Source organism: Myodes glareolus, chromosome 15 (assembly GCF_982192425.1).
Source record: "Myodes glareolus chromosome 15, mMyoGla1.1, whole genome shotgun sequence".
NCBI classification, from domain to species: domain Eukaryota; kingdom Metazoa; phylum Chordata; class Mammalia; order Rodentia; family Cricetidae; genus Myodes; species Myodes glareolus.
Genome location: NC_142040.1, coordinates 37,582,328 through 37,597,101, shown reverse-complemented (window position 1 = coordinate 37,597,101; position 14,774 = coordinate 37,582,328). Strand labels below are relative to the sequence as shown.

The 14,774-nt window shown below is 38.4% G+C and overlaps 1 long non-coding RNA gene across 1 annotated transcript in view; it reads right to left on the bottom strand.

Moving 5' to 3' along the window:
* The window catches only part of LOC125406052 (uncharacterized), a 41,532-nt gene that overhangs the window by 19,288 nt on the left and 7,470 nt on the right, over nt 1-14,774 (bottom strand). Inside the window, exons 2-3 of the long non-coding RNA XR_007233775.3 lie at nt 7,966-8,033; nt 10-200 (exon numbers count right to left, since the gene is read on the bottom strand). This is a non-coding gene — a long non-coding RNA (uncharacterized LOC125406052). The remainder of the gene's footprint in view (nt 1-9; nt 201-7,965; nt 8,034-14,774) is intronic.

The window sequence follows — 14,774 nt, the reverse complement described above, 5'->3', positions numbered from 1 at the left end:
AGTACTCACGTGCTAACGGGCGGCTCCCCAGGAACCCTGTGTTCTTAGTTTGAGCAACAGGCCATCTGGCCTCCTCCAATTTTCCTGACCTCTTTATTACGTTTGCCCAGATTTTATTTCTTCATCTGTTTGGAGCTGCTGCACACAAGGAAAGTGGAGGGAAGGTGGGCCACACTCTGTTCATCCACATCGTTTCTTTTCTGTCAGGGAAGAAAGATAGGGTCCAGAGGAGTCATCTTAGCGATACAGATATTTTCTCACCACACACACACACACACACACACACACACACACACACACAGAGAGAGAGAGAGAGAGAGAGAGAGAGAGAGAGAGAAAGAGAGAAATGAAAAGGTGATTTTAATTGGAATTAAGGTTTTCGTCAGTGTAGGTTGAATTTAAAATTAAACCAAAAGTTAAAAGAAGAAATGAAGGAAAGAAAAGTAATTACTTCTTAATAATTTATTATTACGTTTCCTAATTGTTTCAACCTATTTTCTAACTCTATAAATAGGAAGTGTGAAAATATAGCAAGAAATAAAGCAGCCCTGTATTAGATTTTCCCACTCTTGTCTAGGGATGTCCCAGAGGCTCTTTTAAACTTGACAAATAGTCAATAATTTCACTCATACATGCTTGAGCTGATAATACTGAATGTTTTTAGGCTGCTACAAAGAGCTGAGGACAAAAATCTTCAGAAGCCAGTGCTAAGCCTTTCCCAAGAGCAGACATTTTGTCCGGCCTTGCTAAACAACAGTAAACAAAAACACAGTAGGAGACTGATTTAATGGTTATTTTATTCTTTATCGGTCAGGGCAAAGGATAAAAAGCCCTGAGCAAAGTTGGGAATCTTATCTCGATTATATCGTCCAGGAAACGAGCCCCTTGAAATCCTCCCACTCCCCAAAAGTGCCTTTGATATTTTAAGTTTGGGATAGAAATAATGGATAGATGGGGTAAATGTGAGAGAAAGGATCAAACTGTCTCCCATCCAAGGGTGGGAACAAACTCCATCAGAGGTCAGCATGGCCACTGGGGAAGCCTGCTGTCCTTTGCAAGAGTTAGAGTCTGTTGAGGACAGCGGAAAGCTCAATGACAATGTGACTTTAACTATTCTTGATTTGTCATCATATCTTTATAATCAATTTTATTTCCTAGAAAGCTGAAACATAGCCAAACATTTAATGCTTTATATTAAGAAAAGTCTATATTAAAAAGTATATATATTTCCCCCTCAAATTGGGGAATTGGAGAATGTGGTACTTGGATGAAAGTTCTTAAAGAAGAAAACTTAACCAAATGAATCCAGTTTGGTGAGATTGTTCAGCAGCGGAACGTGCTTGTTCACAAACTTCATGGCCTGAGTTCAAATCCTGGGGCCTAGGTTGTCCTTTGGCCCCCCAATAATCATATTGTAGTACTCAAGTGCTCCCCACCATGCTCAGAAACATAAATAATAGTAAAATTGGTTTAAAATTGTGTAGATAATTTGAGTTTAACCTTCCAATAGCGTTTAATTGTCATAAAACTGCGTGAGGATAAATTTGTTGTGCTCATTCATAATCAAGCACTAACATCTACCTTTTTATTCTTCTGTCTCCTCCTCCCCCTCCAAAACGTGTTAGTACCACACATCAGAATTAAGGCCAAGGACTTACATTTTACATAGCCAAGTCTATCCAACTTTAGCAGTCAACCTCTGACAAGCACAAGCTTTAATTATCTTCTCATGCCCTTTCTTTTCGAGCTACAACATCCTCAATAAAAGATAGAATTCACGTGAAAAGCACACAATGATATCATCAAAAGCAGCTGGAAATAAGGCTCAGCAGTTAAAAGAGCACTGGCTGCTCTTCTAGAGGACCCAGGTTCAATTCCCAGCACCAACATGGCAACTCACAACTGTCTATAATTCCTAGATCTTACACCCTCACACAGACATACATGCAGGCAAAACACCATTTAAAAAAATAAAATAAAAATTACTATCAAAAGCACAGGGAGGTTTTCTTCAACTTGAATGTGCAAGTGTCAGTGTTATCACCGTGTTAAAATGCACAATTGATACTATACCACAAGGAAGAGTCTGTGACTAAGGTAAATTTTGATCAAGTTCATAAAACATGTTACATAAAGTAGGAAGTTTTCTGAAAGGTTCTAGAAAAATCCATTGGCAGATTGCTTTAAAAGCAAAGTGATGTGGGAGAATTGTCTGTATCCTGTCAATCATGTTTTAAATAAACGCTGATTGGCCAGGCAGGAGGTGTAGGTGGGAAAACCAGACAGGAAGTGGAAATGATGCAAGGAGAGCAGGAGAATTCTGGGGAGGAGGAAGTTGATTCTCCCAGTCCTGCCCAGGCCACCAAAGCAGCAGGATGTGAGCTGCCCCACTGAAAAAGGTACAGAGCCACATGGCTAAAATAGATCAGATAAATGGGTTAATCAAGATGTAAGAGTTAGCCAGTAAGAAGCCTGACTTAAAGGGCCAATCAGCTTTATAACTTACGGAGTCCTGTGTGGGTGATTTTCTCTAGGACTAAATAATTGTGGGAACCTGGTGGGAGGACAGAAAAACCCACGAACAAGCAGGCCCGACCTCTTCATGTTACAGAAAAGGACCTAAGCCTGTCTAACCTTCACAGAGAATTGGCAATGCAGCTGTTCCTAGGAACCCCAGCTTATTTGTGTGATGGAAAACACAGCAGAAGCTGATGAAACATTTGTTTGGGTCCTTGAAAGGACTTTAAATAGATTTTTGTTTTAAGTAAAGCCCTCTGTGCGACACAGAATTATTCTAAATATCTTCTTTACTTCTCCTGTATGTGTCTATGTTCCGGTCCCTTCCCCTTGTGGATAGTTTTAAACAATACTCCCTCTCCCACCTTGCAGTTTAGTCATTTTTAGTGATATTTCTTCAATTTGTCGTTTTTAAATTTTTACTGCCCTCAGAATGAACTTGGTCATTAGCTATCAACTGTTCCCCAAGGCAATGTATCAATAGGTAAATAAGGACTTAAATCTGAACACCAAGTGGCACCTTAGTGCAGCCTGTGGGCCATGACCCTTTTGGGGTCACATATCAGATATCCTGCATAACAGATATTTACATTAGGATTCATAGTAGTAGCAAAATTATAGGTATGAAGTAGCAAGAAGATAATTTTCTGGTTGCAGGGGTCACCACAACCTGAGGAACTATATTAAAGGGTCACAGCACTGGGAGAGTTAAGAATCATTGCCTTAGTGCGTGTGACTGTATTCATCAGAATTTATCAGAAAAATCCAGATAACATGGTGGGATTCCGAAACACACGTAATTTGGAATAACTTCTCGGAATGTTTAGGAATGCTTTCAGCAAGTATTTTTCAGTTTTGAACCTATAACAAGTCAGATCTGGCTGTCTCAAAAGCTGAAGCCTTTGTGCCTTCAGATGTGTGGAGAATCCATGGCCCCTGCCCTAGTGGAAGCTGCCTGGTACTGCACTGCTCAGAAGACAGAGAATTTAAAACACTTTTGGATACTGCCAGCTGTCCCCTAGGCACAAAACACTCTGGTTGAGAATTGTTTTAAATCAGGCCAGAAAGATTCACTCATTCCCCTTGAAGTGTCATTTTTGTTATTGCTTCAAATTACGCATGGGATTCTTTGCTGTGGTTGCTGAGATAGGTCTCACTATGCCGCTTGGCTGGCTGCAAACTTGTGGGCAGAAATTACCATCATATCTGGCTATTCACTGGCTAGCCTGAGCAATCCATTCCTTTCCATTTATGTTTGAAAGTGTGGTCGCTCTAAAAACGCTGCTTCCTCCTGTCTGGCGATGAGGGCTCAGGACACACCACTTTCCCTAGCAGGATCTCTGACTTCCTGAAGGTCTGGTGTGTCTTCCTTGAGGTCCCAGATAAAAAAAAAAAAGAGTGAGAAAAGGTGGGCCTGTCAAGATATAGTCTCCAAAACTGCACCTCCATAGACCTCCTTCTCTCAATCAGGCCCTATATCCTAATAGCTAGTCAGTATGGACTGAGGAATTAACCCATTAAAAAAAGCCAGTTCCCTTACGGTCCAACCATAATCACTAGCTGGGAGCCAAGGCTTCCCCCTATGAGCTCGGAGCCCTTCCTATCCAAGTCATGGCATTTTTACTTTCCTTCATATGGGATAACTCTAGTATTCCAGATAGAGGCATGGGATAGGTGCGAATCAAAATTTATTAGAGCAAGCCAGAGAAAAAAATTTTTTGTGCAAGCAAGAGAAACTAATACAAAAAATTATTAATAGCCTGCACTCAAAATCTCACAAATTTCTGTTGAGAAAGTCACATATTACTAAATATCTTAGTGGAGTTCAGAAGGCAAAATGAACAACAGACCTGTTCAGATGAAGCCGCTGTTGCTGTAGAAACACAGCAGTGACATGACAGCTTTGAACTGATGCCAATTAAATGTCTATACATGCTTTATATCCATGTAGATAAAACTATACAAAAAATTAGAGATTTATAAAAATAAGTTTTATCATTGTATTTCTCTTGTGGCTTTCCCTGCTACCTAGTATTTACACTTTTAGGTATACAGAGGCCACTTTACTCTCAGACAAAAAGTAAAGAAAGATTATTGATTTTATTTTTTAGCCACAGACCAAAACCTTCCTGGAAAAAAAAAACTGCCTCTTTCTAGATTCCTAAATGACATTTTCTTTTACCTTAAATGAAAGACTAAATATTATTACCAAGGCTACTATATCATCAAATATTTGAAGACAGACGGTATCACAGATACCATGTTATCACAAAGTCTGACCCATAAAGCTTGAACAACACACCCCAATTAAACATGCTTCATGTACCTACGTCCCACTGAATGGAACCTCTGAGCTGTTGTTACAGATTACAACAGATCTCCCTCCTCTAGGAACCCCAGTTCTCTCTCTCAGAACCACAATCCTTCTCTTACCATATGGTCCTGCCTCCCTACCACAGCTAAATATTCCCAGGATATGCAGGACCCAAACTTGGAGACAGTACCTTCTAGAGTAATTTGGAATGTATCCAGAAAAAAAAACCACTCATCTATTACTTCTATAATAGATCATCTTTATGCTTTTATCAATGACATTTCTGTTCCTATGTTGAAATAGCATAAACAAAAACAACTGAAGAAGAGCTTATTCCGGCTCACACTTCCAGGGTGCCTGATGTTCATAACGGTGGGAAGACATGGTGACAAGAGCAGGACACTGAGAGATGACATCTCAGTGGCACACAGGATGAAGAGAAAGTACGCTGGAAGTGGGGTGTGGCTATAAACTCAAAACCTGTTCCCATTTTCTCTTGCAAGTTTCCATGATCTAAAAGTTCCGTAACCTGCCCAAGTAGCACTACCAACCATGACCGAGCATTCAAATGCACGAGCCTATGAAAGATGGCTTTTTCACTTAGCTGCTACAGCAATCATGCTTTCTGCTGCCTACACTTGAGAATTAGCATATCAAAAACTAGTATAATTGTTTTCTATATGTCATTCCAGAGAGCGTGGCTATGGCTGTAGTGTGCCCCACCTTCCACATTTAGCTTCTGCAGAGGTGGTAATATATATATATATATATATATATATATATATATATATATATATATATTATATGTATATATGTATATATGTATATATGTCATATATATAGTCATACCACTCTATGACTTAAGTCTTCAATAGCCTTCATATGTGATATAAAAATTCAAATCCAAAATATTATTGATGCATATCATGTCTCTATAAACTCATCTCACACCTTCAAAGACCATATTCTACTAACCCTCTTCATGCTTTTACCGGATCCTCTAAATCACCTATAGACACCTCTTAACTGCTTGGTCACGGTGATCCATTGACCTGAGCCGTTTGATCTCATGTTGCCATTCTTCCTTATATATCCCCTCCTAAGGAACAGACTGGAAAATTCAATATTCCTGTCCTAGCTTGAATATCACCTCCTATAGAAACTTTCTCCCAGTTTGAGTTCCTAACAGTGATTCACCCCTTCGGAGCCCCCCCCACCATGTCAAATCCCAGGAGAGAAACTAATGACTTTCTCTGTGTCCCATCACCGTGCCTGTCCATCAAGGCACCATTAGTTTCTTAATACACTCTTCTAAGTCATGCCTGTCATCCCCTGAGACTGATTTCTGGGAAGGCAATGGCTTTATCCAAAGTCCAAAGTCAAGATAGAAGCCAGTACTGATCTTGTCACTTTAAATACCTTAATCTTACAGATGTCAGAATACACTTGCCCCTTCATGCATCTATCACTCAATTCTACTAACAGGCCAATTCATTTAAAATGCACAATAATGATAATTAAGAAATCATTGGTCATCAATTTGCCCTCAGGCGTTCATAAAATAGATGCTTGAATGGAAATAACTTTTTCATAGGGCCTTTTGTTGTCATGAATGTAAGAAAATAGCTGGTTCCATTAGCAATAATTTCTTTTGAATCAGTTAGCTTCAAAATAGAAATTATGGGAGAAATGTATCAAAAAGATAAACATTAAATATAGTAACCATATAATCAGATCATCCTCTTCTTTGGTTAAAAAGCAAAGCAAAACCAAAGCTTCTTCCTAGGAAAATAGAAATAAAAGGGAATGAAGACCGTTTATTGCTGGGAGCTATAAATAGCTCAGTGTGTTAATGAAATTTTCGTTTTGATTCACCTGGACTCATCTTTTCATCTTATATAGAATCTGTGTAGCATCTTTGACCTAAAGACATGGGAAACTCATATTTCTTTCATTCTTTTTTCTTTTTTGCTCTAGCAAGTCTCCATGTATTCACACCTTGTGTTTGCAAGTGTGATTTGCAATTTTAACACATTTTACTTAGATAATTAAGACTTATTTCAGATTTTTCTCCACATTGTCAGTATTTAGCATTACTAAGGACCACTACTGTGCTGCTATGTGTTATCAGGTTAAAATATGGATTCTTAAGACGTATTATTACCACTCAGTAACCATACTGGGACTTGCTATATCTCTGGTTCCACTGAGCCAAATAATTTGTAGTTTAAGGTATAAAATTCAAGGTAAAATCTAGGCTAAATATTCTTCATTGTTTAAATAATTTATCTGCTTCTTTAAGAGGTCTCCCTATGAAAAAGAAAGACCCATTTAAAGCCTTAGATTTTTTTTTTTAAAAAAAAGCATTATCAATGACATCTCTATTTAAATATTTATTGAAAACCAATAGAGGATTTACTGCCTTTAAATAAAACCATCATTTTCTTTCATCCAAGACCACAAGCAAAGGCTCTTGAGTTTAATGCCAGAGATTCAGGAATCTGGACAGATTTCACACTGTTAATTAACCTCACACACTTCCAGGAATCTAATCAAGTTGACCTTTGGGTTACACATAAGCCCATCTTCCCACAGACAGCACAGATCAAGGCTGATAAAGTGGCTCATTAACAGAAAATGACTTCAAATACCTATGCACCACAGAAACTCCTTGACGGTGATAAGCCATTAATGCCCAGTAAATATGTCATTAATAGTGAATTCAAATGACAGCTTCCTCTCAGTAGCATACAAGCACTTTGTCAATGCTTAGGAATATTAATGTGTTCTATATGCTCTCTCTATTCCATAATTAAACCCTAATGCTAATGAACCACTTTTGCTCTTGGTCTCATATGAAATATGCTGCATTATTTGTTGCTCTATGACAAATAATTCCAGAATGCAGTGGATTAAAACATTAAGCATTAATATTCCTCCTATTTCCGTGGGCTAAGTGTTCGTTAACAGTTTAGCTGGTGCTTTGGGACTAGAGCGATTGGTGAACTTATAGTCAATATGCCAACTATAACATCATACAGCTAAAGGCTTGCTTTGGGTCACAATCAGTTCCAAGATTGCTCACTAACATGACTGTTGCCCGGAGAACTCTGTTCCGGTCCACATCGACCTACCCATGGAGCAAAAGGCATAGTCAAGCTGCCAACTGTTTTGATGGCTTCTTTCTTCAAAAGTCAAATTTCTGAAAGACCAAGGACAAAATAAAAATACTTTTAAGAGATACAGTTTTAGAATTGATCATTTCTGCCCACAGACTACTCATCGAAACAAGTCATTGGTACAACCCACAATCCGAAGGAACAGAAATGGAATCCACAGTATGAACAGAGGAGTATCCAAGAGTCGTGGGTGGATTTTGACACCACCACATGTGCAAATTTATGATAAAAAGTAGCTATTGGATATGGGGTCCATCAAGAGATACATTAAAAAAACAGAAAAGTAAATGCATGTATTGCTTAGTACGTGAGCTCTATAAAAATATTATCTTTTTTAATAACAGAAGTGATGACATTAATTGAGAAGACAAAGAATTAACATCTTTGGGGTTAGCATTTTATTCGAGCAAGCTTATCAAAGCTTCACAACAAGCTTTGAAAATGAGTGGCAGTGATTTGGAGTTAGTTTGTGAACATTGATCACCAATGTCTCTATATAGTTTCATAAAGCAAGCTTGAAACCAGTCATGTTAAGTACATTTACGTGGTGAAAACAGATAAACTTTGGTGATTTCCTATACAGTTGGTTGGCTCTGAAAATTGAGCATAATGGTTTTTTAATTTTTTTTTTTAAAAATTTTGCTAATAAATTTTGTCTTCTCCTAGTGGTCAGAAAACTAGTACATGGGAAGTCCAGACATTAAACCTCATGTTGACAGATAAAGTTGAATTTGTTTAAATATGGATGTGGGTCTGAAAGGGGGTTGTTATACATCATCCAAACAATTCCACTTGTCTCTAGCATAATGCTACAGACTAACCGACTAGCTAGCTAACTGCTTATACATTCAAGGATCAAGAAAAGATTGGTGAAAATATAGAATATTAAAAGCAAATTGCAATTTATAAAATAGAAAAATGAGAAAATATAATTTAAAATAGTGGGGACTTGCATTTTGACAAAGAAGAAATTGCTAATTTGACATCCATTCCTCAAATAAATATTTATTACCTCAGCTCTCAGATAAACAGCCTTGAGAAACCACTCCTAATTTATGCATCTTTACCCTATTTTTATATTTAAACACGCAGATCTCTCTCTCTCTCTCTCTCTCTCTCTCTCTCTCTCTCTCTCTCTCTCTGTCGCACACACACACAGAGAGAGAGAGGGAGAGAGAGAGAGAGAGAGAGAGAGAGAGAGAATTAACTCTGTGTAGACAACCAGTAAACACAAATGCATACATCTTGCAAAATGAATGCTATGAATTCTTGCCACACGTAGAGGACAGAGAAATGATAATGAAATAGATTTCCTGGAGCAACCACTTTTCAACAATAATCCTAACATCCCCCAAATGATCACATTCACAGATAATAAGAAGATATTGTGCCAGAGACTACAAACATGTGCGTTAAGACACATGCACTGTGTTAGGGATGAAAACGTGACAGCTAGGTTACCATGGAGACAGAAGCAAAGACACCAGCTACTAACTCTGAATACCAATTAACAACTAGCACTTCTTTATGTTACCAAAATTGGTTTCCAGGGCAACTCAAAGGATTGGCTCAGGTTGTCAAATTAATTACACACCAAATCCAAGAATGTCACATTCCTCAGAATTTTATGGAACTTAAAGAAATTATTTATGAAATTCACACAACCTTCAGTGTGGTATTTATAATTTGTCTGTGATTTCTCCTTTGTTATTTCCCCCTTTATTTCTTTCAAAATTTAGCTTAGGCAGAAAACAAGATGTATTTCTTAATATTTTCATTTGTGTGTCTAGCAAAAGAAAACAAATAAAATCATAATTCACGTTTTTCATGCATGTAATAGACATAGACAAGTTATTAGACTTTTATCTATCATGTATCTGTAACCTATTGTCTGTCTGTCTATCTATCTATCTATCTATCTATCTATCTATCTATCTATTTATCTATCTATCTACCTACCTATCTTAAATACACACACACACACACACACACACACACACACACACACACACACACAGTAGTTGGTTCCTGGGTAGTTAAAATTACACCAACCAACTACACTACCTAATGATGTCTTGCATGTTACAATATCTCATTAAGGTCACAACTTCTGATTATATATGTATAAACCACTTCTTTCTAAGAATCAGGAGTTGAACTGACAGTTTGCTCGGGGCAAGAGTCACTCTGAAGCTTCACTGGCTCTTTGAGAGTCTGCAATGTAGGTACAGTAAAGCTAAAAACATAAGAATGAACCTTGTCATCTAAACCCAGTTCCTGCTACTCAAGAGCCATGGAGCTTGCTCGGTCCCCTATCTCTTCTAACTCTAGTTCATTGTTTTCATTTTGTTGAGGTTTCTTACTACACATTTGAGTATTTCTCACCACCCCTCCACTGTTACTCTGTCAACTTATTTGCCAATGACTTATCGCTACCAGTCAGAATCATCCTAATAAAATATAAATCAGTTCTTAGAACTGTAGTCAAATTAAATAAAATTTATTTAATTTTATTTAAATAAAATTGACTCCCTCAAGGGGACTTAGCACATTCCCAAACTTGGAATGAGCATTCACTCATGAGACTATGCTTTGTTGAGTTCTTAATGCATACCTGGTACTAGGGATTTCGCAATGAACAGTATGGAGAAATAGCCCTCACTTTTGTGGAGGTACCTTTATCATACAAAGTCTATTGATTACATTAAGTGCCAAGAGGAGAACTGAATTAATGGAAAATAGAAAAGGAGAGTGACTGGGACGATTAGACATTTATGGGGTGGGAAAGACCTAATTGCAAAGGTTACTTTGATCTAAAGATAAGACAAAGGAAAAAACACAGTATGCAAGCCTATGAGAAAGATCACCCAGCTGAGAGTTCTCCAAGGCCAAAGGCATCCTTCCGAGGAGGGGCTGCTGTTTGTGCAAAGGGTGACTCTGATGAGTGGCAGGTCTGTCTGAGGCTGGGGCGTTGTGGAGCGTAGCACAGTCTCTGGTTCTTGCTGTTAGAGTGGGGAGCCACCAAAAATCACAGGCATTTTGTTTGAATCCTTCTGACTACTGATAAAAAATTGGGAAGGGTGTTGGAATTGCCCATGGCAGACAGCCTGGCTGTGTGTAGCAAGAGGCCAATCATGGTGAAATTAGATATGATCGGAAGCTAAAGAAGAACTTTGGGAGAAGCAGCTGCTTTACGGTGTTCTCCCTTGAAGCTGGATTAATCTCGAGTTTTAATGAACTAGTCGCTGCTTGGGACTAGCCAGTTCATGTCATCAAACTGTGGGTTTTTTTTTATGGTAGTGATTTGCAACATTCTGATTGGTAATAAATCATTTCCTGCTCTTCTGCCTTTCTTTTAACGTGACCATTATTTCCCCATAATGCTGTAAAAATTAAATGGGTAATATGAAAGCTACATAAATATTTGATTGAAAGCTATGAATCAAAAATCACCCTTCTAATGGAGAATTGCTTTTCCTACAAGGAAAATGGCAAAGTGGTAATATTTGAATTAGGATGGCGGAAAGTCAATGAATACAGTGTGTTGCTCTTGGCCAGCCCATTAATAGAGCTTGATGTGTCCATGCTATTGTCCCTGCAAATAAATCTCTGAATGTGCATATGATTATAAAGTTACTGTGGAGGACTTTTCTTATTTCCCAAAGAATTGCTTTCAGGATACTACAACTCCTCATGAGAAATAATGAGAATGTTCTCTGCTGCCTTTGCTAAGAGAAAAAGCATTTTCTAATGTAATAGCCTTGAGCTTTTAACTGAAAGCCCTCAGCTATTTCCTGAAACTGAAGTAAATCCTTCTCGAGTCTGAGAACGCATCACATTCCACTTGCACACTGATTTCAAAATGGTAAAAAGAAGTAAGACAAACTCGGGTAATGATTAAAGAGAAGCTGAGGTTTTCCTCTGTCTTAGCTATGAAGATTAAATGACCAACATGACTTTTGATCATAGTCATAATAGCAGTAATTAATTGAACCATGGGATTTATTTGTGTCCGAAGTCTAATAAACAATACATGATGGTTGTAAGAATCTCATGATCTCCTTGGCATCACCCACAGTTTATAATACGGACACAGACTCAGAAATATACTCAAGGTGACTCGGTTTGTAGGTGAGCAACTGCAAGTAGGTTGCTAAGGCCTGGATTCAGAGTCTGTCCACATGGAACGCGCTCCACTGCCTATCAGTATATAAACCAGAGCCATGTTTTGAACTACTACTCCATATTTTTTCACAGACTTTCCCCCTTCACTCCTAGATGTTTCCTCACCCTTGCAACTAAAGCTAGAAGTGACTTTTGCATTGCAAAAGCCCAAACCTTTACAGACACATACAATGCATTGCTAAGAGGTTAAAATGACTAGAAAAGATTGGAAAGTGGGGTTGCAAGTGTGGTAAGAATGGCTTCCTTCAAAGAAATAGTGCTAATCTCCATGCGTCAAAAGATGCTTCTCTGTATCCTTTGGAGAACCCAAGATGGTGGCAATGTGAGCTTGGCTCTCTCTTATCTCCACCAACAGGGAAGACCTCAATGTGAAAAGACTGTCTTCTACATCAAAGCTGACTGGAAGAGAGTGGGAATGAAGGATGATAACATTCTTGAAGGGAGTGTGGTCTAAAAGTCCTGTTAGTCTGGTAGGATTATGGCTGCAAAACAAACAGCAAACAAACCAAGAACACAACTCAAGTCCTCAAAAAGAAGGAGTTATATTTCTTACAAACTTGAGCTGAGTGAGGCCTCAGCCCCATGGCCATGAGTTGAACACTGTGGACTAGATGTCTGCCTAATACTCAAAAGGAAAATAACCATTACCCGTGAAAGTATCCTTCCCCATGCCGCAGATAGCATGTCCCTGTACTTTTTGAAATGCTTGAATTCATCATGATCATAATCAAAATTTAGAATATAAGCCCCAAATATAGATATTTCTCTTGTTAAATGAGGATTGTGTTTCCATAGACAAACTGGGTGGATGGATAGAATTTTAGCCCCATGCTGTGTTGTGTGACATGTGCCAAAAAGGAACTAAGACCCAGTGTAATAGACAAGTGTCTAAAGTACTTCAAGACCACAAATGAGAGTGTTAGAGGTCTCGGTCACCAGACCGCTGGAGGTTAGAAGGAGAACAAACAAGTAAACAAAGTATTCTTTCACACTGTTCTTAGACTTTCTCCTTCCCAGTTCTCAGTCTTCCCTCACTCTCCCCTCCTACTTTCAAGCTGGAAACGGCTTTGAGGGGAAGGCTTGAGAGATGTCGCAATGCTTGCGTATATGGTTTAAACAATAAACTTGTAGTATTACCCAGGCCAATAATATTCCTTATCAAGAGAGTGAACACACTGATAGAGAGAGAGAGAGAGAGAGAGAGAGAGAGAGAGAGAGAGAGAGAGAGAGAGAGAGGAGAATCTGGCAATCAGGGAGGCCAGGAGAGAGCATCAAATCCCCCTGAACTGGAGTCACAGATGCTTGTGAGCTACCATGTGAATGCTGGGAGCTGAACTCAGGTCTTTTGCAAGGGCAGCACATGCTCTGAATGACTGCACCCCCTCAAGTCCTCCCTTCCAGCTCTGGTATTTTCATTAAGCCAAAAGTAATCATCTGAGAGCAAGCTTCCGAACTCCTCTGTCGTTCTTTAATGTTGCAAGTTGGAGCAGGGAGCTTGAGTTAACAGCATATTTTAAAAGGCTAATTCTATTATGTCCACTGTTACCCTCTCAACTACGAAGATCGTGTTAAATTCTATACAGTCATTAATAGCTAAAATGGAACTCAGGGTTTTCCTGTGAGTTCACCATAATGAACATCAATCATAATTGTATTGCAGCACCAGTCAACAAGAAGCAAGCTTAACAAGGTGGTAGAGGAGAGACCTGAAGGGGTGTGGCTTCATTCTAAATCTGGGAGAGACTTCCCCTTTTGACTGCTAGGTTAGCAAAGGAGCCAAGAGCAAAGATTCTTTATGAAGACACTCAGGGCTTTAACCTCAGTTATGCCACTTAGTAGAATGTGAAATCTGGTCAATTATTAAACACTCTGTGCTTCAGTGCCTCCATCAAGTAAAGTAGATATATACCAAAAATACCCACCTATCACAATGGTTCTCAGCCTTCCTAATGCTGTGGCCATTTCAATACATTTCCTCATGCTGTGATGACTCCCAGCTATGAAATTATTTCTGTTGCTGCTTCATAACTGTAATGTTGATACTTTATAACCATAATGTAAATATCTGTATTTCCCGTAATGTTTCCAGAATGTAAATATCTCTGTTCAGAAAGTGGTTGCAACCCACAAGTTGAGAATCACTGATCCATTAGGTTTGACTTAGAATTAAATAGGTCAGTCTGTGGCGCGTGCTTGGAAGAGAGACTAGGACATAGCAAGTGTGGAATGAGCACTATGAGAACTGTCTATGAAACAAATGGTCTAGACTCTCCATTTAAAAACTGTTAAAAATAATCACCCTTGCACATACTTGAATATTGATATGCACGATATATATATTTATGTACATACACCAGTCCTTACTATTTTCTAGACTGCTATAAACAGTAAAATAGATATAAACATAAAAATATATGTCATGTAATATGGAAACAACATAACTAATAAGACAGTTTCTTTTTAAAACTTAGAGGGAGAAAGAAGATATTCCTCTATTCATTTCTTTAAATTTTAAAAAGTGTACTTGCTTTACTACATACTTTAACTGCCCCTATGTATCAAGGTCCCAAATGTTAACA